Source organism: Microtus oregoni, unplaced genomic scaffold, assembly GCF_018167655.1.
Source record: "Microtus oregoni isolate MIOR12 unplaced genomic scaffold, Mior012 000001F_ref0000356, whole genome shotgun sequence".
Taxonomy (NCBI): Eukaryota; Metazoa; Chordata; class Mammalia; order Rodentia; family Cricetidae; genus Microtus; species Microtus oregoni.
The window spans coordinates 72,473,355-72,499,716 of NW_024543060.1; the positions used below are offsets into that span (position 1 = coordinate 72,473,355).

At 42.8% G+C, this 26,362-nt stretch overlaps 1 protein-coding gene across 4 annotated transcripts in view; it reads left to right on the forward strand.

Annotated features, from left to right (window-relative positions):
- The first annotated feature begins 4,054 nt into the window (after nucleotides 1-4,054).
- Nav3 (neuron navigator 3) overlaps nucleotides 4,055-26,362 on the forward strand; it is a 709,344-nt gene continuing 687,036 nt past the window's right edge. For all 4 annotated transcript variants that reach the window (XM_041665541.1, XM_041665547.1, XM_041665565.1 and 1 more), the window contains exon 1: nucleotides 4,055-4,175. The gene's annotated coding sequence lies outside the window, so the exon portion shown is untranslated. The remainder of the gene's footprint in view (nucleotides 4,176-26,362) is intronic.

Here is a 26,362-nt window from a genome sequence, read left to right on the forward strand (position 1 = left end):
AAATACAGAGAGGACTCCGACCCTCTGCAGGTGGGTGTGGGCCTGAGAGTCTGTAACGTTTCCCAAGTGATGCTAATGAGCAGACAGGTCCGGATGCCACTGGAGATTCGCGCTGAAGAAGTGGCCCGCGATCCCGAGTTCCCATTAGAACCACCTGGCAAGCCTGAACCACCTTCATGCCTGGATTTCAAATCCCGGAGGTTCCAGTATAATTGGGTTGAGATGGGACCTGTGCACTTCGAGTCTGAGAGCTCCCCAAGGGATTCTAATATGCCATAAGGTTAGGCACTGCTATCCTAAATACCCTGTGCGGCTGTAAGCTTATTATGGCGTCCTCTTCTCTGTAAAGGGTACTGTACTCAAGGAAAGAAACTTTCTATGTTGATTTATTTTCCTAGTCACCATATAGGTTCCAAGTTTATATTGAATGGAGCCTAATGTCTCTGAGTTTGTAATTTTGGAGTAAATTATCTAAATTCTTAATTAAACACTACCATCAATGGCTGTGCACACACACATATTCAACCAAATTTACTTTTGTAAATTTACATTGTATGTCTATTTCTTGTTGGGGAAGTGTGTAAAGGGGGTACAAATAATTTGATTTCTTATTCTTTTAGTTGATTCCCCGATTACCACGCTAACTAATGTCACTCTCTATTAAGTCAAATGTAGCACAGAAGAAGCAGAGAAACAAGGTCCCCTGGCCCCATCTCTACAGCAGAGGTTTCCCTGCCTACTCTGACCGACTAGCCAGACATTTACACTGTATTCAGGCTCAGGAACACAGGTAGAGAAGGGCAACAAGAACTTACAATTAGCCGCCCAAGCAACCCTTTCCGTGAGCCTGGGAAGAACACAGACCATGGGACCCTCGAGTCAGGGGATTGTCATGACAACACAGAGCCTTCTAGCCCAGGCTGCAAGGTGGCAAAGGCTTCCTGGGCGGGGTGGCAGAGGTTCAGTGGCCTCAACTAAAGTAAGGAAACCCTCACAAATACGAACTGAAGCCGCATCTCATTTCAGAACTGCAGAAAACTATCAGTTTATTCTAAAGCATATTGCCCCACCCCCACCTCTGTAGCAGCCACGTGACACAGAACAAGCTACTTAACTTTCAGAAAGCCTTAGTTTCCTCACATGTGATTATCTTGCAAGGGTGTTTGGATCAATGCACAATATAACTCATTTAGCATGTAACCCATACCTGATACATACTGGCAGTTCAGAAACACTGATGTCCCCTGCAGCCCTCTGTCTTTTCTAACGCTATTAACTAGCTTTGACTTTGGTTAGCAATGTGTTCACCAACCATCAGATGGTTCCTTTACTTCCTGCTGTGCTCCACCAATTGAGTTAGGGGTTTGGTACCTGGATATGGAGGTCAAATGAGCTCCTATCAGTACCCACACAGCCTAGGGAGATAAATAAACATATTATTATAATGTCTATTGTATGACAGTTGGGCACAGGGATGTCACAAGGGAGTGACCCCCCCCCCCCAAATTTAGGTGTGGGACCTTCAGGTATTTGGTGAATATTCTGAGTAAATGTCCTCTTAAAAGATGAGTAAAAGTTAGCTGGATATAGTGGGGGGAACATAGAAGCAAACATCGTGGAGCGCAGAATTCCTGACAGGGGGCAGCAACTATGAAAGAGGGTGCAAATGTGTCCTATATGAAAAGCTACATAGCACAGGTAGTAATTGTCCCCTGCTGGTGCTGTTGGGCAGGTGTGGGGCATGAAGAGGCAAAAGGACCAAGAGCTGGAAAGCTCCCTGCTACTGTTTCTCAAAGTGTAGTTCTCAGACCAGCAAAACATCAGGCTGGATTTGGTTGGAAACATCAATGCTTTTGTGCTACCTAGGACATGGTAAGGTGGTCCTGGAAACTCCTGAATCTTTGCTTTAGTAAGTCCTGCAGGCAATGTGACATGCTGAGGGACAGTTTGGTGTGGCCTTGAGGGCTGGTGTCCATCCACGGTTTTTTTTTTTTTTTTTTTTTTGATTTTTGAGACAGTGTTTCTCTGTAGCTTTTGGTTCCTGTCCTAGAACTAGCTCTTCTAGACCAGGCTGGCCTCGAACTCACAGAGATTCGCCTGCCTCTGCCTCCCAAGTGCTGGGATTAAAGGCGTGCGCCACCACCGCCCGGCTTCCATCCACGTTTTGTGTTGAAACCTTCGTCAGTGCAACAGGATCAACAGGTGGAGTCGTTAGGTGTTGTTAACACCATGAAGTTTCTCCCCTGGTGAACAGAATTAAGAGACAGACGATCCAGGACGTAAGCACGTTCCCTCATGAGGAAGACACGTGCAGACACGTGCAAAACATCATCAAAGAGACAGCAACCAGTCCAGCTGGCCAGCTAGGTGGTGGACACAAACCCAGAACCGTGAGTAATGAGATTACGTTGTTGACATGTTATAGAGTCTCGGGTATGTTGTTACAGCATTTTCTGTGTTTTATTATGATGCTGTCTTGTTAGCCACTGTCCCATATCATAATAAGAACGTGCTCACGTTCTTGAAGGGAGTAGGGACCTGGACGGGCACATTTCATTGTTTGAAATGTTTACTCTGGAGGAGAGGTAGACAAAGAAAGAGCATGAAGGTTGCATGGTAGGGCGTGAGGGCTGGAGAGTGGAGAGTGGGGTGGGTACAAGAGGGAAGCAGAAGACCCTGGGATGGGAAGGTATCGTTATCTCCCTTGCTATGTTCCCAGCTCATAACATTTATAACGTCCAAGAGTGAAAGAGGGGTTAAGTGTAAATCCTGCTTGCCAGGTGTTGATAATCTAGTTACAGGACCCCCCCCCCCTTCCCAAGGAAACCTTCCCTCCACCCAGTTATAGGGTACTGTCGTTATTTATGAAACATCTACCACCCTGGGTATCTCAAGAGAGTTCTCTTTCTGTCTCTCCTCCAGGGGGCAAGTTTGGGTTGAACTCAGTCTACAAAGATCCAAGGTCGTGTATAAGGCAGTGAAAACGGATGGTTAGCATGGAAAACAAAGCTAGTGGATTGTAATTTCTCTGGATCTACGTGTGCGCAGGGGTAACAAACCATGTACGTTGCTCGTCACATTCTGTTTCCAACATCCTAAAAGCTGCTCACTGAGAACTGGCTTTGAGTTAGGGTAGAAAGAAAGGGATCAGATGAGTGTCTTCATTCTGCTACCCCCCCCCCCCCCCAATTCCTGTGTTCCTAGCTCGCGGGAAAAGCCACTTAGAGAAAGGTGAGCCCATGGGTAATGCTGGAGTAGCGTCTAGAATGTACCTTTAAGCACGTTCTCCAGGTCTGGGAGGGGAGAGAAAAGGAGATGCTATGTTAGCTGGAAGAGGAAGGTGGTGGTGGTGGGAAGCCCAAGATATTTGACAGCTATATCTTTCTGTCACCGTCTTCCCCCCAAACCACGCATCCCTGCTTAGAGTCTAACATGAAACGAAGAGCCCCCATACCCCCAGTTTGCCTGTGTGCTTTCAGTGAAAAAGTCGGTGCACAAGGACTGAAGCGGCTGAAAATAGGTGCATGACTTGTTGAGCATACAAATCATTTCCCCCTTAGTCTCCGAGGAACGGGGGAAAAAAATCCCTTACTCTCCTTGCAGCCTGTTCTGCAGTCAGGAGAGGTGACCGAGGCGGGTCTCACGCAATTCTCAGGGGCGGTCTCCGCAGGAAACTTTGCTCGCCGAGCGTGCTGGGGCTATCTTGGGCTCCGGCAGGGACCTTGGGCAAGCTGCGTGACTCCCCTCCCGGCCAGGGCCCCTTAGAGCCGCGCGAAGCGTCTGTCTCTTTAAATCCCAGCTGCGCGGCTGGGAAACAGCGCCACTCGCCGCCCAGGCCGGCTGCTGCGAGCTCGCGCTTCGGCTGCCGGCTGCGCGCGGCGAGGGCTCGGCTCGCCCGCGGGCTGCTCGGCGGCGGCGGCGGCGGCGGCGGCGGCGGCGGCGGCGCGGGGCGGGGAGGCGCGGCCCGGCCGAGAGCGAAGAAAGAGCGAGCCGGGCCCGGGAGAGGCGCCGCGCCCGGTCCCGCGCCCGCTCGCTCGGCGGCCGACGACGATGTGCCCGGCTCGTGCTTTGCCCGCGTCCTCCCTAAGACGATTTCCATAGTAACCCGATCAAGTGGCTCAGGACCGTGCAAACCTGAGGATTTCGGCGGCCCCGCCGGCGTTGACCTCGGCCAGGTAACGCTGCGTTCTCTTCCTCTCCTCGCCTTGCAAAACCGCTGCGCTTCTTGCAAAGTTCCTTTTGTGGAAAATCGCCCAGCCCCACGCAGCCTGGGGGATTTGCAACAGCGTGCTGTGCTACCCAGGTGCTTGCCACGGGCACCCTCCCCTGGCACTTCCCCAGCATTTATTATCACATTATTTAAAAATTATTTTGATCGCTTCCTCCACTCGCTCCCCTTTTTTGACACCCCCCATGTTGCTCTCTTCCAGGCTTGCCCCCTACCCTGAGACTAGTGATGGGGGGTGCCAAGGAGAAGTCGGGGGTGGGGGTAGGGGGGTGATAAGTACAGTATGGTCCAGGGAGTGGCGGGTTCCGATGGGCTGGATGCTCTGGGCTACTTGGAGCATCACGCATTGGCATTGCTTGCACTGGGGTTATGAGGAGGGTTGTCAGCACCGGGGAGCCCTAAGTCTACATACTGAGCTCAGAGTCTAGAAGGGGGGGGGGGGGGGAGGTGTAGGCTTGCGGGTGATGGAGCACTTGGCTGGGTGGCTGGCTAGCATCCATACATCATAGCTTTGCTTCCTACTCCCCCGCCCCTCTCTGGGTTTCTCTTTCTTGTTCACCATCCTCTGTTTCTTTCTTCTTTTCCTCACTATTCACACCATTCTCTTCCCTTCCTTTCCTGCCCTTTTCTTCCCCTCCTTCCCGTTTTTTCCCTTTACAAAAAGGGAGGAATCCTTTGTAGCCCTTTGGTTCTGCCAGCATGAGAATGCCTATGAAACCAGCAACGTGGCTACCTTAACCTGCTTGTTTTCAGACCAGTCCTCATCCATCAACATATTTGTTTCCTGAGTCTATTGATCTCCACGGATTGTGCAGAAATGCATTCTAAGCTGGGCGACTGTATGTCAGCATCGGACTTCTGCGGCTCTAAGTATCACATGAATTGTAAAGACAACCTGATTTTCGAATCCAAATAAGCCATGGGTATAAATAAATGCATCTTTGTAAAAAAAAATCTAGACTTATTTTAGTGAAACTTCCCTCTCTGGTTATTGTTTTGCTCTTTCCTCCTCTTTGACATTTAATTGTAGGGGACTTGGAAACAGCCCCTTTCCCTCCTCTAGTTTATAAGGAACATGCAACTTTTATTGTAATTATCTTCTCTGGGACCCGATTGAGTTTGCACTAGCCAGGCAGTAGAATGAAAATGTTAAGGTTCTGGTACCTGCTCCCTGAAAGCCAAACTGGTCCAAGTGGGAAGTCCAGAGAACCAACGGGCTGTTCTGTTCTGACCCTACCAAAGAAGAGAAAAGCATTAGCAACTTCTGTATGTGTGAAATTAGGATTGGACTTTGGTGCTGAGCATGTGAAAATACTATCAAGTCAGGCCTTTTGTTTTTGGCCATTGACACAGGGACAGCCATACCAAGAAGGTGTAAGCTAGTAGCTGCTATTTTAAACCAAGCCGCTAGAATCGAACCTATCCCGCCTTGCTTGAGTTAGATGCTTTCTCATTATGTTATGCCTTTAATTTTTGTTTGACATCTAAGAGACATGTATCATGAGAAAACAAAAGGTGTTTGTATGTGTGTGGGCGGCTTCTCTTTAGCCAAAAAGGGGTTTATGGGGATTTAATTTTTTTTTCTTAAACAAGAAACCCTGTTGCAGTCAAGTTTTCTGAGATCTCAGTATTTCCCATGTGGAACATGGTCCTTGTCAGTGATTTCCTCCACTTTCGGTGATGTCAGGAGTTGATGCAGGGAAGGGCTCAGTTTCAGAGCACATCCAAACCAGCTCCTTTTCTTTGTGTGCACATTTGTCTTTAAATTAAATTATTAACACGGGATGAAGGATCCTGGGGGAAGAGAATGGATTAGGAAGAAGACAAACCGCTGACAGAACGGGAAACAAACCCCAAGCAGAGGAAGCACAATTGCCATGCCACTCCACAGCGTCATCTTTGTGCTTAGCCAATTAGGAAGCGTTGCATCTTCAATGTGCTTCGTTTTCTTATTTGTTCAAACGATATTGATTGAACCAGAGGTTGTATTTATCCAGTTCAGATGTTCAGGGGGAACATTTAGAGAATATTTAACAACTCATTTGTCAGTGGAGCTACCAAGGCATGCTCTGAGCACATTTCTTTAAGCAGGGATAGTATAGGTATGATGCTACATTTTTCATGCCTGACTCCCAATTCTGGCATTTCCTGAATGAATCGGTTTTTTTTTTCCAGACACATGAACAAGATGCCTCCAGTAGTCCAAATGCAACTTGAATGTAGAATTAATAAACATATAGGTACAATAAAATGCTTGTTTTTTATTGTTCTTAATATCAGAGTTATCATGCCTTCTGGCCACTTTAATATAAGTGTGTGTCTATGAAGGACTCAGCATAAAGACTTCTAAGTGTCATGTGATTTGAGGTTAGAAGATATTTTAGTGATGGCTATACATCACCCTGGTATATAATACATCAATTCTGAAACTACTCGCCCCCGTTTGTGATTGGATGTCTATGTAGATCATTTAATGGGAGGCTGGTGGTGATGAGACCGCTGCTTTCTGATAGGAAAACAGAACCCCTAGAGTTTACCTATCTCGCATCCATATTTTCATGTAATGAGTTAAGTAAAGTTTGTGAGCTGGTCACTTAATATACTGAATTGTAGCAAGTTGGTAATTGCTAAGAATGTAACCTCATTCTGAAATTGCTATCAGATCTTCCTCAAGTTGTCTGGAGGACTCTGAGCGACGCATCCTTGTAACCCATGGCAACAGGAAAATGGTTGTGCTCCAGTACAAGCTGAAGTATGGACCTGGGCCCACACTTTCTGACTATTTCAGAGACTGCATATAAAGAGAATTAGTGTACTGGCTCCTTCGAACAGATGGATATTAACGTGTTGACTTTGAGAACATGTCTCAGGTTTGCTTTGCAGTAGATTTTATTCACTCGAGAGGCGATATAAGGATCTTTGTGCGACACATACACCAAATTCCACCTTTATAGTAAAGAACTTAGACGTGTGCCTTTGTGTGTAGCTGAAGTCACTAGGGTGGGGATATCACCATATCAAACCTTAGAAATGATGGGTGTCAAGGAATTGGTGCTGGAAGTAAGAAGCGGTAGGTCTCTATATTTCTACCTGACACTATCTTCAAGAGTTACTTTTGCAGTGGCCCTTAGATTCTCAGATGTGACCCAGTGTTACATTTTCCCATAAGAAAAATTAGAGGCAGGAGAAGGGATTCTTTGAACCATTGATGGGTGGATCATAGTGATGTACAGGAGAAGGGGAATGTCTTAGACTCTCTAGTCACTGTACAGAGGCAGTAGATACTGGTACCTAATCACTTCTTATTAGATACAGAACTGCTTAAGCCCAGCAGGTATCACCTTCTACCTACAAGAATACAAGTGGGAAACACATTTGCTCCAGTTAAAAAGAAGAAAACATTTAAGAATGTTCTCATCTCTTACCCCTCTTTTTAGGGAAAAAATCATTTTTCATAATATAAGATAAACTTGAGGGTAGCAAAGGTCTCCATGATTGTCTTTCTGTCCATAGATCATCTTTCCTCCCAAAGTCTAACTGCAGCATCATCTGATGTGACGCTGGGGTGCTTATGTGTGTGGAGGTCACCATTCTTTACTGTCCCGGATGATATCTCAGAACAGGAAGCATAGGCGTTGCAGTCAAATAGATTCTGATCTTACTGTGTCTTTCTAGTTAGTTATGGAACTCAGTTGTCTCGTATATAGAAGCTTCAGGTCTTTGAAATGATATGCATTTAGCATTCTCTTATTAAAGTGATTTTGCAGTGTTCAGAAGAAATAAACTTGATATTAGTGAGTGTATAAAAGCTGCTGATTCATGACTCTGGATTGCACAATCTTAGTATGGCAATGCTTGTTGCTAATCTTTGCAGCATGGTTTTCATAGGAATTGTGTTCATTTTTCCCCCTATTTGAGATAACAGGGACCCTAGAGATTCAAGGTTTGGCGACCTCCTGAGAATAAAGTCATTGTTTAGACTAGAAGGAATTTAAAGTGGGTCAGGTATAGCCAGGAAGGCTTGAAGAAAAAAAAAACACTTTAATGTTTGTCTCCTTGATCTTGTATTGTATATTTTTATGTGTAGAATTAGGGGTTTTATATTAAACTTCCACTTTTTTTCTACTTGAAAAGTCATCTCAATCCTCATCCCTGCCCGCGGGCTCTTGGAAGGATAGTAAAAAACCTGATGAGAATACCTTATATATTCAAAAGTGACCACAAAGTCCTCTCTGTTGGAGATGTTATTTCATATCAAAAGAAACACTCGAGTTTTGAACATCTTCATGTGCTACTTACCTAAGACGGAATATGACCAATGGATACCTGATTGTATCGCTCCATTTTTAGGCAATATTGTCCAGCAAATTGTAATCAGTTGTCCAAATGGGATTTGTGGGACAGATATCCATTATCTTCAACTGCAACTGTACCACTTCCTATGTAACACAGTGGTTCTTAACCTTCCAAATATTGGGACCCCTTAATGCAGTTCCTCATGGTGTGGTGACCCCCAATATCTTTAGGGCAGTGGTTCTCAGCCTCCCTGATGCTGGGACTCTTTAATACAGCTCCTCATGCCTTTATGTCCCGCCATAAAATCTTCATTGCTACTGCATAACTGTAATTTTTCTTCAATTATGAATCATAATGTAAATGTTTTTGGAGATAGAGGTTTTGTCAAAGGGATTGTGATACACAGGTTGAGAACCGCTGATAGAGAGAGTCTGGATATATTCTAAATATCTATGTCTCTATGCTCATGTCTGCATCTCTGAAAATCATTAAACATTTTTGATGATGATAAAATGAGGTAATGTATATTATCCTAATATTTGAGAGCTCTTAGTATATAGCAAAATCTTATCACATATTAGTTGCTTGTTGATATTACTGCTGCTGCTTTTGGAATACCACAATTATTTTCCTTTGGCTTTTGAATATGAACCATAATACTTACCTATATACTTCTTTATTCACCTTAGTTTTATCCATAATCTCAAGCTGATAGATAAGTATGAAAAATAATTCTTATATCTGTATGATGGTAGGCACTCCATTCTTTGGGTTTCCAGAAAGGTGGACTAACTTTTAAAATACAGACTGTGAAGATTATACCGAGAGAATCATTTTGCTCCTTGCATTTTGTCAGCTGGCCACAAGCTAGTGTCATCTAGGAAGAGGGAACCTCAATTGAGAAAGTGCCTCCTTCAGATTGGCCCACAGGTAAGTCTGCAGGGTCATTTTCCTGATTTATGATCAATATAGTAGAACTGAGCCCACTGTGGGCAGTGCTACCACTGAGTGAGTGGTCCTGAAAAGTACAAGAAAGCAGGCTGAACAAGTCATGGAGAAAAAAATAAAACAAAAATAATAAGCTGTCCACGTCCACGGCCAGTGCTTTAGTTCCTGCCTCCAGGTTCCTGCTTGAAGTCCTGCCATGACTTTCCCTGATTAGGTGCTGTCACTTGGAAGTGTTGGCCAATTGGCCTGTGATTTATTATAGCAGCGGAAAGAAAACCAGGGCAAACATTGTTAACAGTAGTTGTATTATCTCCATGTCAGAACTTGACCATGTTCTAGATGGTGGTGGGCTATGGATAGAACTTTAGATCTTTGGGATGGAAAAGCTATTGAGTCCTCAGAACTTAGTAAATGTTTTTTTTTTTTTTTTTTTTTTTGTTTTTGGAAACTTGGAGGATGTAAAAACTGAAGGAGTCCTGATGATGGAGACCTGGTTTATGAAATTTCAAAGGGAAGCAAACACTTTTTGTCAGGGTCATTTATGTGATATTTTGGGTTAATATATGGTTTCTGGGTCAGCTGGGATTGAAGAATCAACTGTAATAAACAAGAGACCAGAACCACCGCAGTGAAGCCTTTACTTTAATGGAACAAATGATGCTGGTCAGTTGGGGATGGAAATCAAACGTGATGAAGGAGAGAGCAGAAGCATGGAGGTGGATTTTTATGGGAAGTATTTCCTCAGGGCCAGCACACAGGAGCTGACTAGTGAGGGGGTCCAGCGGGGCCAAGGCTGCAGAGGAAGCTGGAGTCAAGCTTGGTCATACATTACTTGCTTTGGTATCACGAAAGCTGCAGGCTTTGACTGGGTTATGGAGATGGAGAACTTGTGAGGCTTGGTATTGTGAGAGGCAGGAAAGGCCTTTGGTGCAGGTGTAGCCTCAGTTGCAGGAGAGAACCTAGGATTGGAAGAGTTATGTATCAAAGTTGAGTCTTAACACCCTGTGGTCAGAATCCCTGTAGAGAGGCCAGAACGCCATTGGTGATAGCGTAGTCCCCGTTGCAACAGAGATATCCACATAGTACAGATGCCAGGACCATGCGATGATCGTGAAGGATAGGGCAGGTATGCAGTGGGGTTGGCATTAGCCCGTAAGACAAGCTATGTATGTTGTGTATGCACAGTCAGAGGTGAGGCTACCTAAGCCATTTGGAGCCAGGAATATCACGAATGAATCCCACACCTTGGATACCGATGCTGGAATTTGGTTTTGCATGATCTGATTGTAGCTGTGCTCCGGTAACGTGCCCTCTGGGAGTGAGAAAGTATATAAGAAATATCTTACTCATTTTTGATTCTATAGGAGCCCACAGTTATGAGACTTCGAACTTTTAAACTGTGAAACTTTTAAAACCTGTAGGACCTTTTCAAGTTATACAATGTTTTATACAGTGATGTTAACGTGACATATTTTGAGCAAACAAGAAAGGAAAGGTTATAGTTTTCTAGTGCTATGTTCATGTGTCAAGCTGACAAGGGGTCAGTTGTACTGATTAGTTTTTGGTCCGCTTGACACAAATTAGAGTCATTTGGGAAGAAGAAACCTCAATAGAGAAAATGCCTCCCTCAGGCTGACTTGTAGGCAAATCTTTGGGGCCATTTTTTTTTTATACTATAGATTAATGTGCAAGGGTCTATCCCACCATGGGTGGTGGCACACCTATACTGGGTGGTCCTGGGTGGTCCTGGGTGGTATGGGAAAGCCAACTGAGCAAGCCATTGGAAGCAAGTCCATAAAGAGCATTTCTTCAGGGCCTGCTTCACTTCCTTTCCCCAGGTTTCTGATTGAGCTCCTGTCCTGACTGCTCTCAGTGATAGACTATGAGTGCAAACCCAAACAGCTCTTTCCTCCCCAAGTGGTTTTTGCTCATGGTGTTTATCTCAACAATAGAAAAAAAAAAACCCTAGGACAGCTATCCAAGAATTGAAAATCTAAATGAGAGTTAGCTATAGTCGTGATATGTTAGGGTAAAAACATGGCAAGCATAAAATCTGTAGCTCTAACTGTTCACAAGATTGTTATCCTAAAACGGCACACTACAAGTTCCTCCTACAGAAGGGTGCTGAATCCTTTTTTTGTACGTGCAGTCATTTAAAATTCCATTGAGAAGAAGGTGCTATTTGGGTGAGAATGTCATGCTTCATTTTTTTTTAAATTCATTTCCAATATGCAGAACTTCACTACGTAGGCAACTGTCTTTGTACGCCGGTGTCATGACTTATTTGAAAACAAACTATTGGATTGCCACATCGCTCTAAAGAGTTTTGCTGATGGGAAGTTTTGAAAAAGAATAAAAGTAAATATGCTTTATTGTATTCCAATAGACCCGTCACTGAGTTTCAGCTAATGAGGTAATTTCTTAGGATTCTTCTCAGTGTCATGATTCTGGGGTTATCAATGGATAGGGATCCTAATTTTCTCTGATTTTAAGACTCCAGCATAACTGATTTTTAAATTTTGACCTCTCCATCAATAAAATTGGTACTAAAATGATGTGATTATTATCGTAGGCATTTAATGGAAAATCAATCAAATAACATACACACACAATTATGCATGAAAAACTTGCTGATATGGAACAATTGCTGTAAGTCTTGGTTAAAAATGTGGTATTATTTTTATTCAACAAAAATATAAGGACTTCTCATGAAACACTAATGTGTCCTCTAGTGTCCTGATCAATACTATATTGTCACATATTAATACTGTATTGTCACATATAACAACAATCTAAACCATAATAAGCAGTTCTAAAACTGTAACAAAAATTTATTTTTATTTCATTTGTAAACTTGTTTCAAAGTTGTAACAATCAGACTCTAACCAGTTTGCCTGTTCCTGCTCATGTGCTTGGAATGTCCTGTAGAAGGTGGCAGATTGCTGATGATGTATGACTGTGTGCCACCCTTACGTTGCAATACCTACTTTTCTTTGCTGGGCCATTTGCTTTGGTAAAAGCCATTCGCCATGTTGTGAGCATACTCATTTGGTCCCTGGAGACTGATCTAGCCAGAAATGAAGTACTGATAGACAACACCAGTCTATACCAGACGTGCCAAAGGGCCACCCTGGGCAGTATGCCGAAAGCCCTAGCAAGGTCTTGAGATGGCAGCTTTAGGGCAGAATTTGAACATGTTCTCTTTAGTCTATGAGCCAGAACCACCTGGCTGTGCAGTTCCTAAAATCGTGGCCCAGAGAAGCTCTTTGAGTTAGTAACTTCTTAGTTCCTACAACTGATAAGTGTTGGAGTCATTTGTTACGTAGCATCCATAGATAACTTAAATTGCCTCCTGGATTTTAATTGCACACATGAATTGGTGCCGTTTTATAGACAGTGAAAAAAGACAGCCCATAGAGTTCTGGTTGGCAGAATGCCACTTGATCCTTCCTTTTCCACAGTGAATAGCAAGCGCCACCATGGCTTCCTTTATTTCAGGCTCCCAGGAATGAGCCTCTGGTGGACATTATCTACAAGGAGAGCAGGAGACAGTTTCTCTTTTATTGGTAGCTACCTGGAAGTCAATCCAGGGACTTCTTTCAGGGTATGTCTGTTAAAAATTCAAGTATTTGCCCAATGGTGGTGATGGTGCAACCCTTTTATCTCAGCACTCAGGAGGCAGAGGCAGATGGATCTCTGAGTTTGAGGCCAGCCTGGTCTACGGAGCAAGTTCCAGGGCAGTCAGGGCTACACAGAAATGAAACCTTGTCTAGAAAAACTAAAACCAAAACCCAAAACAAAAATTCAGCTATTTTTAGAATTTTAGAAGAAAATAGCGGTGTATAGGGGCCAAGAACTGTAAAATACTCTGGTGAATCGCGTGGTAGACTCGATTATGTATGGGAGTTTTCCAAGTTACTCTAAATGCACTCCCGTTCTCATGGTGCTCATGAAGCCTTTATGGTGTGGGCTTGCCACAGAAGCCCTTCTTTGTATGTTATCTTACTTTATCCTATAGATTCCGAGCACTTTAATATGACCTACATAAAGTTCATGGCATGTTATCATTACAACTTCTTTTCACAAGTTTAGGTTTTATTTTTTGGTGGAATGCTAAGCTGTCCTTCTTAAGCATGGTTCTACACTGTATTTGTCAAGCTATTCTCACATGTATTTGGAAGCCAAAGATCTAAAATACATGCTTCTGTAAGAAGAATGGATGATTTATGAATGCAAGGATTTGGTTGCATTCTCATACATAAAAAGAGGTAACTGTTACATTTTGCTTTATGATACTGTTTAATTTTAACTAAATTAGTTACTATCCTTTAAAAAGTTTGGAAGTGACTGAACTTTAATATATATATATATATATATATATATATATATATATATATGTTTTTGGAACATTGGAGGCTAGAGGTAAAGTTGCTTCTTTAAATACTTAATGTATGTATTAGGCATTTTTATGTGAATGGACAAACAGTCAAGATGTGGGTTGGTGGTTCCTGTGGTTTCCATGTTTGCTATTGTCCAGTAGGGTCACTAATAGGATTTTTGCCTCTGAAAAAAGCTTCAGATCCAAGGTTACCTTGCTATATATCAGTGATGGTTTTACCTGACCAGCACCAATATCATGTTCTCTGGGAATAGAAAGTAGCCTCCTCTCCTCTCCTCTCCTCTCCTCTCCTCTCCTCTCCTCTCCTCTCCTCTCCCCTCCCTTCACCTCCCCTCCCCTCCCCTCTCCTCCCCTCCCCTCCCCTCCCCTCTCCTCTCCTCTCCTCTCCTCTCCTCTCCCCTCCCTTCACCTCCCCTCCCCTCCCCTCTCCTCCCCTCTCCTTCCCTCCCCCTCCCTCCCCCTCTCCTCTCCTCTCCTCTCCCCTCCCCTCCCCCTTCTCCTTTCCTCTCCTCTTCCCTCCCCGTTCTCCTCCCCCTCCCTTCCCCTCCCCCTCTCCTCTCCTCTCCCCTCCCTTCCCCTCCCCTCCCCCTCTCCTCTCCTCTCCCCTCCCCTTCCCCTCCCTTCCCCTCCCCCTTCTCATTTCCTCTCCTCTCCTCTCCCCTTCCCCTTCCCCTCCCTTCCCCTCCCCCCTCTCCTCTCCTCTCCCCTCCCCTCCCTTCCTCTCCTCTCCCCTCCCCTCCCCTCCCCTCCCCTCCTCTCCTCTCCTCTCCTCTCCCCTTTCCTCCCTTCATCTTCTCTCCTTTCCATCCTCTCCCCTTCCCTCCTTTCTTCTCCCTTCCTTTCCTCTCCCCTTCTGTCCTTTCCAGTCCTCTTCCTCTCCTCCCCACTCCTTATCCCCTCCCCTCCCCTTCCTGCTCCTCTCTTCCCCCTCCCTCCTTTCCCCTCATCTCTCTCCCATTTTCCTGTCTTCTTCCTTTTTCTTTACAGACATTTGTTCTTTAAATGAGTGCCACCTGGGAAGGATCAGGAACACCAACAACCACTACTTTTCAGGACATTGCAAGTTAAGTTGCATCACAAAGCTATGGACAAAGTTAATGAAATCAGTAGTTCTTGATAGTTTTATATTTGAGCACACTGTGTAGTAAGATCTGCATTTAGAATTGATGGCTACAGATCCAATATTTATATTCTTCATGCAATACATAAAAATTGAACTATTTTTTTGTTGCCAGAGAAATTGATTTATGGCAGATGTGTCTGGAGTTTGGGTATGCTTTTTTAAAAATGAGTTTTCTTGATAAGCATGCTTTTATTTATTTATTGTTGAATAATGTGTCCCATCTGTGCTCGGCACATCAGACACTGAATTAATCTATCCCATGAACTAAACATGATGTCTCAACAAAAACAAAAGTTTGTAGATGTATATTAACTGCCGTCGACACTGTCATGAGCATAACAGGAACACAGGAATGAATAAAACAAGGTCCTCGTCCTTGAAGTTGGACTGTGTTTAATTTTTAATGCAAAAAGTTTTATATTTATTTTCCAGAGTGTTTAGTTGCTTATTTATAGTGAGACATTACAATTTATTATGGCCGGGCTGTGCTCAACACAAGACTGGGTGGGATTATGTTACCATAATTGAGAGTCGTTCCGAGTCCTGCACTGTTAATGCTCGCTAATGTTCCTGTGAAGGTCTCCTATGCATGGCCTCACTAACCACAAAGGCTTTTCTGCCTCCAGCAGATAAACTCTCAATGTCACGGGAAGAGGCATTAGAAGCTTTGCCACTACTTACAGCTTTTTCCTTTTTTCTTTTCTGCCAAGGAATAACTATTCAGGCTAGTCCCTATAGAGCGTGATTCTGTTGCAGCTAGGATTTTAGTTTTCAGAGTGGGAAGGCGTTTCCTAAGTTTTACGTAGGTTCTCTGATACTGGTGTTTGCTAAGTACACGGAAAGAACATATCATAAAATCACATGGATGTGTTAGATAAAAGAATGCCCCCCTTTTCAGGGTGTACATCACTATGCTCCAGGACAGGGATGGCCATCTCGTGGCAAAATGGAATCTGTGGGTGTGTGATTAAAGGGTAAGGAACTGGAAATGGAATACTTGGCTGGGACCGATTTGGTCACACAATTCATTCAAGCAGTCAGGCTGGGAATTATTCCCAAAGAGGGTTAGAGAGAAACATGATAATGGAGACAGGCTCAGAAGGGGCTGCATGATTGTCTCTGCACATGGAAGAAGGGGCCATAGGTGAAGAAATCCAGGGGATTCTAGAAGCCACAGCAAAGCCAGCGAGTGGAATCTTATCTGGATGCTTAAAAGAATCAGTTCTGCTGATGAGCTGGGTTTTAGTTTAGTGAGACTGTTGGACCCCTGGCCTCCAGCACTGTAAGACAACGCATTTGAATTCTCCAGCCACCGAGATTATAATAATTTACTATAGACACAATAGAAAGTGGATACAGTAGAATATAGGTCATGGTTTTATTTTGCTTCAGACCAGGTTAAAAAAAAAAAACCCTTTGGAATTTCATAGCTCCTGGGTATGAATTGCATTTGGAGACTGTAGGCCAGCACATAGGGAGCAGGGTTTTTCTCTCTCCCTAAGACAGAGTTTCCAAGCTCGTCTAGAATATGATATAGTCCATTTTGTCCTTGACCTGTCCTGGGAGCTGGGATTACAGGCGTGTGCCACCATCCCCACCCCTTGGTATTTTCAAATATCATTCTACTTTGTTTTTATTTTTACTGTGCTTGGAAGAGTTGTCTAGAAGCAAACCCTTTTAGTTAACTATTTTGAGATGTTTTTAACTTTTCTTTTTGTTTGTTTCCTTAGTTATTATGGATCTGGGTGTTTTCTGGGGGCACACGTGCATGTGAAGGCCAGGGAACAACCTTGGGTACTGTTACTTGGCTCCCGTCCACTTTATTTTGTGATAGTCTATTATTGGTCTTGCATTTGCCCATTAGACTAGGGCCAGTCAGTCTGAGAAATCTATTTGCCTGTCTCTTTCTTCCCAGTGCTGAGATTACAAATAATGCATATAACTGCCTGACTTTTTAATTTTGTTTTGCATTGTTTTCTGTTATGCTGTATTGTATTGTATTGTATTGTATTGTATTGTATTGTTTTGCTTTTTCAATGTGAGTTTTCAAGATCAAACTCAAGCCCTCCTGCTTGCCAGGTAAACACTTCTCTTGACTGAGCAATTCTCCCTGCATGATATTATGGGTTTTATACTTGCTCCAAGTCAACTTGGCTTATGGTTCAGTTTGGTACTGTAAAGCTCAAGTCTGTAGCCTAAACCTCCACCGTGTGTGCAGCTGCCAAGGCAAAGGCATCTGTCATGAATACCTGGCCAGTGAAGAGCCTTGGACTCACCTGTGTATCCCATAAATGGTGTCAGCCCTCACCATTTCATTAAGCGGAGCTTGTACTATCCATTCTTGGGTCCTCCGTGTGGCAGGATCCAGAATGAAGTTTCCATGTGGAAAATGACCGAGAAGAGACTTTACAAGTTACAAACCATGTTTTAACGTAAAGGATAAAAGTCACATTGGGAAGGCAGCTTTTGTTTTGTTTTGTGATAAATATTTAACATATTCTATTATCGAGAGACAGTTGTAGCTGTCAGAAGTCATATTTTAGTGAATGCTTTCAGTGAACTAAGTCAGAATGGTGATGTTACTCTGATTCAAATGAGAGCTGTAACCTCAAGCATACACCTTGCACTGTCCTTGGTCTGCAGCAGGCCAAATCTTTAGGAACATCAATTGTCCTATTGATTCTTTTGATGTCTAAGTACGAGGAGAATGTGTATTAGTTTGCCTAGCAACTGCATGCATGTTCATGGCTGTGTTATTTTCATCCTTACATAGGGGGTGCATACGAAGCAGAGGTGGGTGTGAGAATTCTGTTGGTGGCTGGGTGTCAGGGAAGGGTGCCCAGAGAGATGCCAAGCTTGCAGCTGTGCTTTACAATCAAATGTGTGAGTCTTTTCATCTCTCAGCCAAAGCAATTGTCCTCCTTGTCCTTAACCTCTGCATTTCCTGTCCCCAACATAATTTTTACACGTCTGAAATCTTCCCTGAGCTTTGGATAAAAACATTGGAATTAAAAACTAATCTTGCAATTTACTTTAGACATGCAATCATTATGAGACTCTTATGTCTAGGTAATCAGTAACAAGATGGCCACTGATGCCAAGTTTTAAAGAATTTTGTCTAGACCAAGAATCCAAGTTAAAAAAAAAACATCTAATAGAAATTCTTACCTGAAATGCATTCTGAAATTTCTATTATATGCAATCAATAGATCATTTTCAATATTTATTAACCCTACTGAATTTTAGTTGATGTATATATTTAAAGGAGCTGGAGAACCTAGAGTGCTTTATTCTCTGTATTGTAGTGAATTAGACATTGACATTGAGTGGGGCCAAAATGATGTAACTTTGTCCTTATTGATTTGGTACCTGGCAGGGGAAGTAAGATTGGCAAAGATGGTAAGTTCTGGAGTTTGTGTGGTCATCCCTGGAGAAGGGATGTTAAAGGAAGGAAGTCTTCAAAGGGGGAAAATGCAGGCTGCCTACCAAGCAACTGGCTTTGAACCAGAAAGGTAGCATTTGGATATGCACTGGCAGAAGGAAGCCTATTCTAATGGAGAAGGAGCTAACTAGGTTTTCAAGCAAGACTGTGTTCCTGGCAGGCAGGCAGGCCTGTAGGATTCGACTGTCTCTTCTATTTGGCCGTCTTTCCCATGCCTTCCAGCTTCTTGGAGCTAGTTGGGTCCTACATGACCCAAGGTCTCTTCTACTTTGAATCTGTGATGATAGACACAATTCCAAATAATTCTGTGCAATATGAATTCTCCATTGATGATTTTTGACATATAGGAATTTGCTAATTGTATCTTCGTAGTTTAATCCCATCAACTACAAAGTCTTAGAATTATAGTGCTTGTATGTAGCGGATGCATTTTTTGCTGGATTTCACTCAGGGCATGTACACATCCCTGTGTTATCGAAGCTTGTCTGTTCTGGTCAATGCCAAGAAGACAAAGACAAGAGACAAACTTGCTCTTAAGGGTCTCATTGCAGATGGGGATTGACAATATATTTTTTGCTTCTAAGTTTTTAAGATAGGGAATTTAGAAAAACTGTACCAATTGTGTGAAGGGGGTGCATACAAAGCAGAGGTGGGTGTGAGAATTCTGTTGGTAGCTGGGCGTTAGGGAAGGGTGCCCAGAGAGATGCTAGCACTGAGTCATGGAGGATGAGTGGGAACCCGCCAGATGGCCACAGTACCAGGGGAGAGGGGTGGTTCAGGATATGCCTCTGCCAGTACACACAGACACAAGGGAATGTGAAAAGTTTGGGGGACAATTAGTTCTCAGAAGGAAAGAGTTTGTGCAAAGGGGAGACAGGTGCAGCTAGCAGGTTGGGAAGCCCACAATGTGTGTACATTGTAGATCAAAGAGTCCATACTTGGTGCTGTAAATGGCGGTCAGCACTAAAAAGTGTTAAACACAAATTGCATGCATACATATGTACATATATGTGTATATACATAATTACATACACACTAATATAGGTACTAGTATATATATATAATATGTTCATTAATATATATGATGCTTCTTGAGTACAAAATGAAGGCTATCTCATCATAATATATAATTGTTTATTGAGAAACAGTCTAATGTGCTGACCATGTCCTGAGTTCATAATTTGACCTGTGTTACAGGTGCGATGGACATGATACAATTAATCTCTTCATGTTTCTGTTCTGCCATCTGCCAAGTGAGAGTATAGCAGTGGTTGTCTTAGAATTGGTGTGAGGATTCTATAGACTGTTATTGCTAAAGAACTCATCAATTATAGGTAATGCACCACAATTTCATGCGTTATCATGCATGCTAATTTCATTAAGAATAGCAACTATATGTGTAGGAGGAGGCTGGTTCATATGGGAACTGAAAGTATCTTTCCAAAGGCAATTTCAGTGTGTATAATGTTAAACTCACGAGAAATGCCAAAAGATGATTTCTAAATATGCCTTGAATTCTTTGTTTGTATCATTTTAAAAAATTCTACGTTTGTGTCTCTGTCTTTAGGCATGTGTATGAGAGTGCAGATCATCATCATATATAGGCCAGAAGAAGATACCAAATCCCTTGCAGCTAGAGTTATAGGCAATAGTTGTGAGCTGTCCAACATAGTTGCTGGAGACCAGACTCATGTCCTCTGGAAGGGCAATCCATCTCCTACCCACTTAATGGCCAAACCCCATATGTCTCTAAATCTGAAATTATCATATTATCTATCTGTGGAAGGATAATTAAAAAATAAGTAGTGATAGAAATTAAAAAATGAACAATGTAGAAGACAAACACAGTGTGGAACCCTGAGTGGGGGTAGTCAGATTTCAGGGACGATACCGAAACTCTGCCCTCTTCTTTGTATTATTTTTTTGTGTGTCGATATGAGCCAAGGTAGAATTGTCAAAAAGCGATGTACAAAAACTAGGGTATGTTTGATCCTTTAGATGTCACTACCATGACCCATTTGGTGTCTAGAGTTATATGAACTGAAGCCTGAGACATTCAAGTTGTACGGATGCACCCTGAGTCCAGCCCGCCTTTTAGGACTGGATAATGAATGACCAATGAGATGCGGATAGCCATAACACTTTCTGCTTGACTGGCCGTGTGAAAATTCCTCACATCCTGTGCAGAGGTAGCCACTTAAATTTGTATTCAACAACAACAACAAAAAAAACACATCCAGAACAGGATGAGACGGACTGACTGCTTTCATTGGTTAAACATGTATGCATCGAAGAGTTTAATGAGTGACTCTGAAGTAATTTGCATTAAAAAACCCCTGTGTACATTCCAAAATCGGTACAATTCTTGCAGACCGAGTTGTATTATGCATATCACAGGGTGAAGAACCTTTTAGTAAAAGACCTTTATTTTAGTAAAAATAACATTAATGTATACATGGTGTGTGCGCGTGTGTGCAGGCGTGTGTGTGCACACTTGCGCATGGAGGACAGAGTGGGACTTGGGTGGTATTGCTCAAGCACCATCTACCTTTTAATTTTGGCACAGGATCTCTCATTGGCCTGGAATTCATCTAGTAGATGAGGCTGCCCCAGGAATCATTGTCTGTATCTCCTTCCAGTAGTGAGATTGTAATGAAAAATGTGTACCGGCATTCTTGGCTTTTTCTTTTTCTAATGGGTTCTTGGGATCAACCTTATGCCTCTGTGCTTGAGTGGAACCTTCTCTATAGCCCCACCTAGTGTTATTTTGTAAAGTGAATAGTTTGATACTTCACAGACCTTCATAGTTTTGTTAATACAAAATTGTTTGTGTTGAGGTTTTAAATCATTATGAATTTTATTTACTACATCTTAGTTTTATGTTAATAACTATTGTATGTGTGTGTGTTTCTTTTTGGTGGGAAAGTGGTTTCTCTTACTGACTTTTCAATTAACAGTGAAACATTCTACTTTGATAAATACAAGCCACAGTGCCTCTAATGTTTGTGGCTTCTCATACAACCTGTCAAATGTGACTACAAAGAAGAGGTCACACCCTAGCCCTTTTGATGAGTTACTTTGGAAACCAGGTGATGAGTAATTGTTACTCTTAGAGGCAGGTGAATTGCAGGGACCGGATGAAGGCAAAGTAGAGATAAGTTTTCAATGATGAGTTGGCCCTGCTAATGAAAAGGTAGTGAGTGGGTGGTAAATTATACATTCAAGTCCTTGAAAGTTACCCTCTTGCAAATGTTACTAGTTTCATTTTTTCCTTAAAGTTACAGCTTAATTTTTTTGATACAGCAGTTTATTGCCTTCTAAAAGGTATTTAAATCTGAAAACAACCTTTTTTTGGGGCGGGGGAGCATTGCATACGCAGCTACTCAGCAGTTGCAATTTACCAGTGGCCACCTTGTGGTGGTGGCTTTTCGCTTTTGCACTCTGAGCCTCCTCTTAGGGTTGTTGATAGGAGCCTGTATGGATTTCTTTGAAGACTAGCGTGCGGTGAATTGGACCTAAGGATTAAGTGAATTCCACGAATTAGAAGGATGACCTTGCAGACAGGAAGAGATCTCATTATGTGCCTTCCCAGCTTCCAGGGTAATAGAATTTGTGTCGTATGCCTGATGTTCCGACTTCCTTTATTCCTTGGCTTGCTTCGAGCAGAAGAATAGATTGAAATCCAGTATTCATGCAGCAGACAGTACCTTGGCTGCCTTCTAATTGTTAAGCGGGCAGCGTTACATTCTATTTTCCCTCCCGTCATGCTCAGCAAAGAAATAATCTTGTTTACATTTCAGCCCCCACACAGGCTGTAAGCGTCTTGGTCTGGGAAGCTTGGGGATGCTATGAAGGCAATGGCTCTATAGACATTTGCAGAATGGCATGCGGCTGATTTCTGTATGTATAGCCACTGGACATTTGCAGAATGGTATGCGGCTGATTTCTGTATGTATAGCCACACAGTGGAAAGGGTTACAGATTTTTTTCTGCAGATACTGAACTTTTGTTGAATTGAGAGAGGGTCAAGTGGAGGCAACAGGGTTAAATTTGTCTTTTTAGGGGGATACAGACCACTGACGTATGGTGAAAAGAGTCCTTATAAGTCTCTAAATCAGCAGTTCTCAACCTGTGCATAAAGACTTCTTTTGGGGGGGTCGCATATTAGATATCCTGCATATCAGATATTTACATTATGATTCATAACAGTAGCAAAATTCCAGCTAGGAAGTATCAATGAAATAATTTCATGGCTGGGGGTCACCACAACATGAGGGGCTGTATTAAAGGATCGCAGATTTAGGAAGCTTGAAACCACTGGCATGAATGATTGAGTCAGATGATAGATATCAGCAGTTTAACGACAACTGACTGACTTTATATGTGAGGAGGTGAAGTTACATGTTAGCCACCTGTCTTTTGAAAATGTAATCTGATTTTTAAACCAAATTCACTATCTGTTCAAAAGGTTTTTTGTCTTTCCTTCACAAGGGCCCAGTTGAACCAAGTGGCCATGATAGGCAGCAATGCCGATGGGGGGTAAATTGAAACAGTCTGTAGGCGGGGTCAGACCTTCTCTAACTCCTAATAAAAGAATCCCTTAGTCCCGAGCAATGAAAGTTCTCAGATGCTATTCAGTAAACTCTCACGAAAATGTGATCCAAAGGAGCTGTTAAAGCACACGAGATGCGGTTAGATCATTTCCAGTTTCTACAAACTGGTTTAGGAAAATCGCTAGTTGAACTATGAAAGAGGGATGCCCTCAGGGTCATTTCATGCTAATAAGGAATCCTTTCTTGTTCTCTGCTGTATTTGTAGCTTTCTTTTGACATTCCCCAAAGTCCTGTAGCATCTGATGGCTTGGGACTTGGAAGCTGCATGCCGCTGTGTCTGTCCCCAGTTCACAGGTAGCTACAGTGGGGCTTAGGGGAAGGTTTAGTATTTACTGCAATTTCCCAAAGCCTTGACTGGCATGGTGGAAGTAGAACCTAGAAGCGTCAATTTCTAGACTTTGGAACTGCTACTCATGAAGATGATAAATAAATGCATAGTTGACCAAGAAAAGCGAACATGTGAACTGTTACTGCTGGACATTCTATGTCTGTACAGAACTGGGAGGAGCTGTACGCATTTTCAAATTAGGAACAGTGCTTGGGAGCTGAGGAGTGAGGCACTGACTGAGTGGTTTCGTTCAGTGAGGACTGTATGCAAAGAATGCAGCCTTTCCTATTTGTGTTTCATGTTGGGGTGTCTCATCTTTAGAGCAGGGTTCTGCCAGGTCAGTGACTGAATTCTAGATACCACAGACAATGTCTCTATAGATCACAAGCGGATAAAACATTGTGTGTGTGTGTTTGTTTGTTTGTTTTATTCTCACTAGAAGTGAGCATTGTGAATAATTTACACATTTTTTTTTCTTAGAAATGGATGACTTAAAGTTTCCTTGTGTGTGATTTTTTTCAGGTCTCCAAGTCAGCTAATCTAAATGTGTTATTACAATGTGTTAGCACTGTACAAATAGTAGTTTTTTTTCCTCCTTGAATAAAGATACATTATTCCAAGTACAGACACCATCAATTGAAGAGTTTGAATGTGTCCTTCAATCAGCGCAAGCTCATTTGGTTAGAATTTAATCACAAACCACTTTTAATCAGTTAATTATATAAAGCATGGCAGGTTTTTCTGCCAAATGAATGACTGGGGAGGAATAATTCCATAAGCACATATACTCAATAATTCCCCTCTCCAGCCCAACAGTCCTTGGAAGAAGCTGAACTAGCAAGGGTAATGCCATCCATGCCTGAGGTGGCGTCCATGCTTGGTCCTGTACTTTTGTTAGAACTTATATGACTTTTATGGACCATGCAGCTTGGCGTGGTCTTACCTTTAGGAATAGTCTCTCTTTGCTTTAGAGAGAGGATGGGAGCATTTGGTGTTTGGAGGAAAGAAAATTCATTTGGTATTACATCCCTATGTCCTTCCCAATAAGTCCACTAATGTCCACATTTCCCTTATTATATTAACCCGTTCTCTCCATATTCCTCAGGTATCCTGAGGCTTTGAGCAGCCCAGGAACAATTTCCGCTTCAAAATTAATAATGACATCATCTGTTTCCCTGCTCTTAACCACTGAGCCACCTCTGCAGCCTTGATCACCAGTTTCCCACAGGGACAGTTTCATAGACTTCTTAGGTGAGAGTTGTTAGGTTTTCTGTAGTCCTTCTCTCAAGACATACACTAGATGTCTTTAGCTATTTCTAGATTGCCATAGTCACTATTCTGTTGCTATGAAGGACACTATGACAAAGACAACGGTATACAAGAAAACATTTAACTGGGGTCTTGATTCTAGTTTCAGAGGGTTAATCCTTACCACGTGACAGGAAGCATGGCTGCAGAAAAGAAAAGCATGGTGCTAGCAAAGTGGTTGAAAACTTTTTCCTGATCCATGAGCACGAGAGAGAGAGAGAGAGAGAGAGAGAGAGAGAGAGAGAGAGAGAGAGAGAGAGACAGACAGACAGTCTGAAGGGGAGAGGGGGAGAAAGACTGAGTCTTGCTTGGGCTTCTGAAACCTCCAAGCCTCCAAGCCCACTCACTCCCAGAGGCAGTCCTCTTTCCAACAGGGCCACACCTCCTAATCCATCTCAAAGAGTTCACCAAGTGGGAACCAAGTATTCAAATGCATGAGCCTGGGGGAGCCAATCTCAAACTATCACAAAGATCTTTTGTAAGGTACACATGCACACACAAAAACACGCCTTTTATGTGTATATATGTATGTATATATCTGTGCATATATGTGTTTATGCATATAGTCTGTGTGTGTGTGTGTGTGTGTGTGTGTTGAGGTTCAGGAGGATCAGTTAATGTAGGAGCTGTTACAATCAGGGCAGGTGTTAGGACTGAGACATGAATCAGATAATTTTTCTCACAGACTTTGGCTTTACACTAGCAAATTCAACGGTAATGTTACCAAGGTGAAATAATCTCTCCATCTTCCTAGTTACAGTGCAGTCTGAGTTGCAAAGGAAATCTTATCTCAGTTAGGCATCTATTACACTGAGCACATACAATGAATATTCCTTATTTTGCAAGAGTTGAGCATACTGTTCCAAACTGGATGCTGTGGAAGACAGGATACAGTTCTCTCCGGTGCTTTTCTATCACCCAATGTCCAGTTCTACTGGGATTTGTCTTCTGGAGCCTGTAGTGTTTTATGTGTGCATTAGAAACGTAGCAGAAGTTGTCTTCTCTCATGTTAACAGCTTTGGCATACAGCTGTGAGCTGGAGCGTGTACTGTATTTGGAGTATACTGATAAAGGGCTTAGAATATTTGTTCTTTATGCACTTGGATCTTCTGCAGGGCTGTGAATGTAGGGTGCATTAATTTTTACAGGAGGAGATGTTTATAAACACACATTTACCCCAGATAGGGTACCAATGACAACTCAAATGATTTCACCTAAATCTGCTGTAGGGAACCAAATGAGTTTAATTGAAGTTGCTCACAAGAGTATGGACGTCTTACAGGTGAGATTAACTTTGACAAGAAGTCCCTACCCACCAGCAATGGTGCCCTGGCTGGTTTTGTGTCAACTTGATACAAGCAAGAGGCATCAGCGGAAGGCAGATACGCTTTTGTACATAGCAAGTGGTCTTCAGACAGAAGCCTAGACTTTCCTGAACGACAGGATCATTTGATCTTTAGGTGAAATGAAATGATTAGTTTAACAGTTTTCATGTATTCTTTTCAGTAAGCCCCACGTGTAAAACACATAGAAATTCCATTTGAAACATGGGTTGGGCAGGGTGCCCTTTTCTAATTATCCATTGCATACATGACTCAGGGCTGCTGGGTTGGTAAAATCTGGGGCAAGTTTTGAAAATGTTGACATTCTGTGAGTCATTTCACCCGTTCATGACCC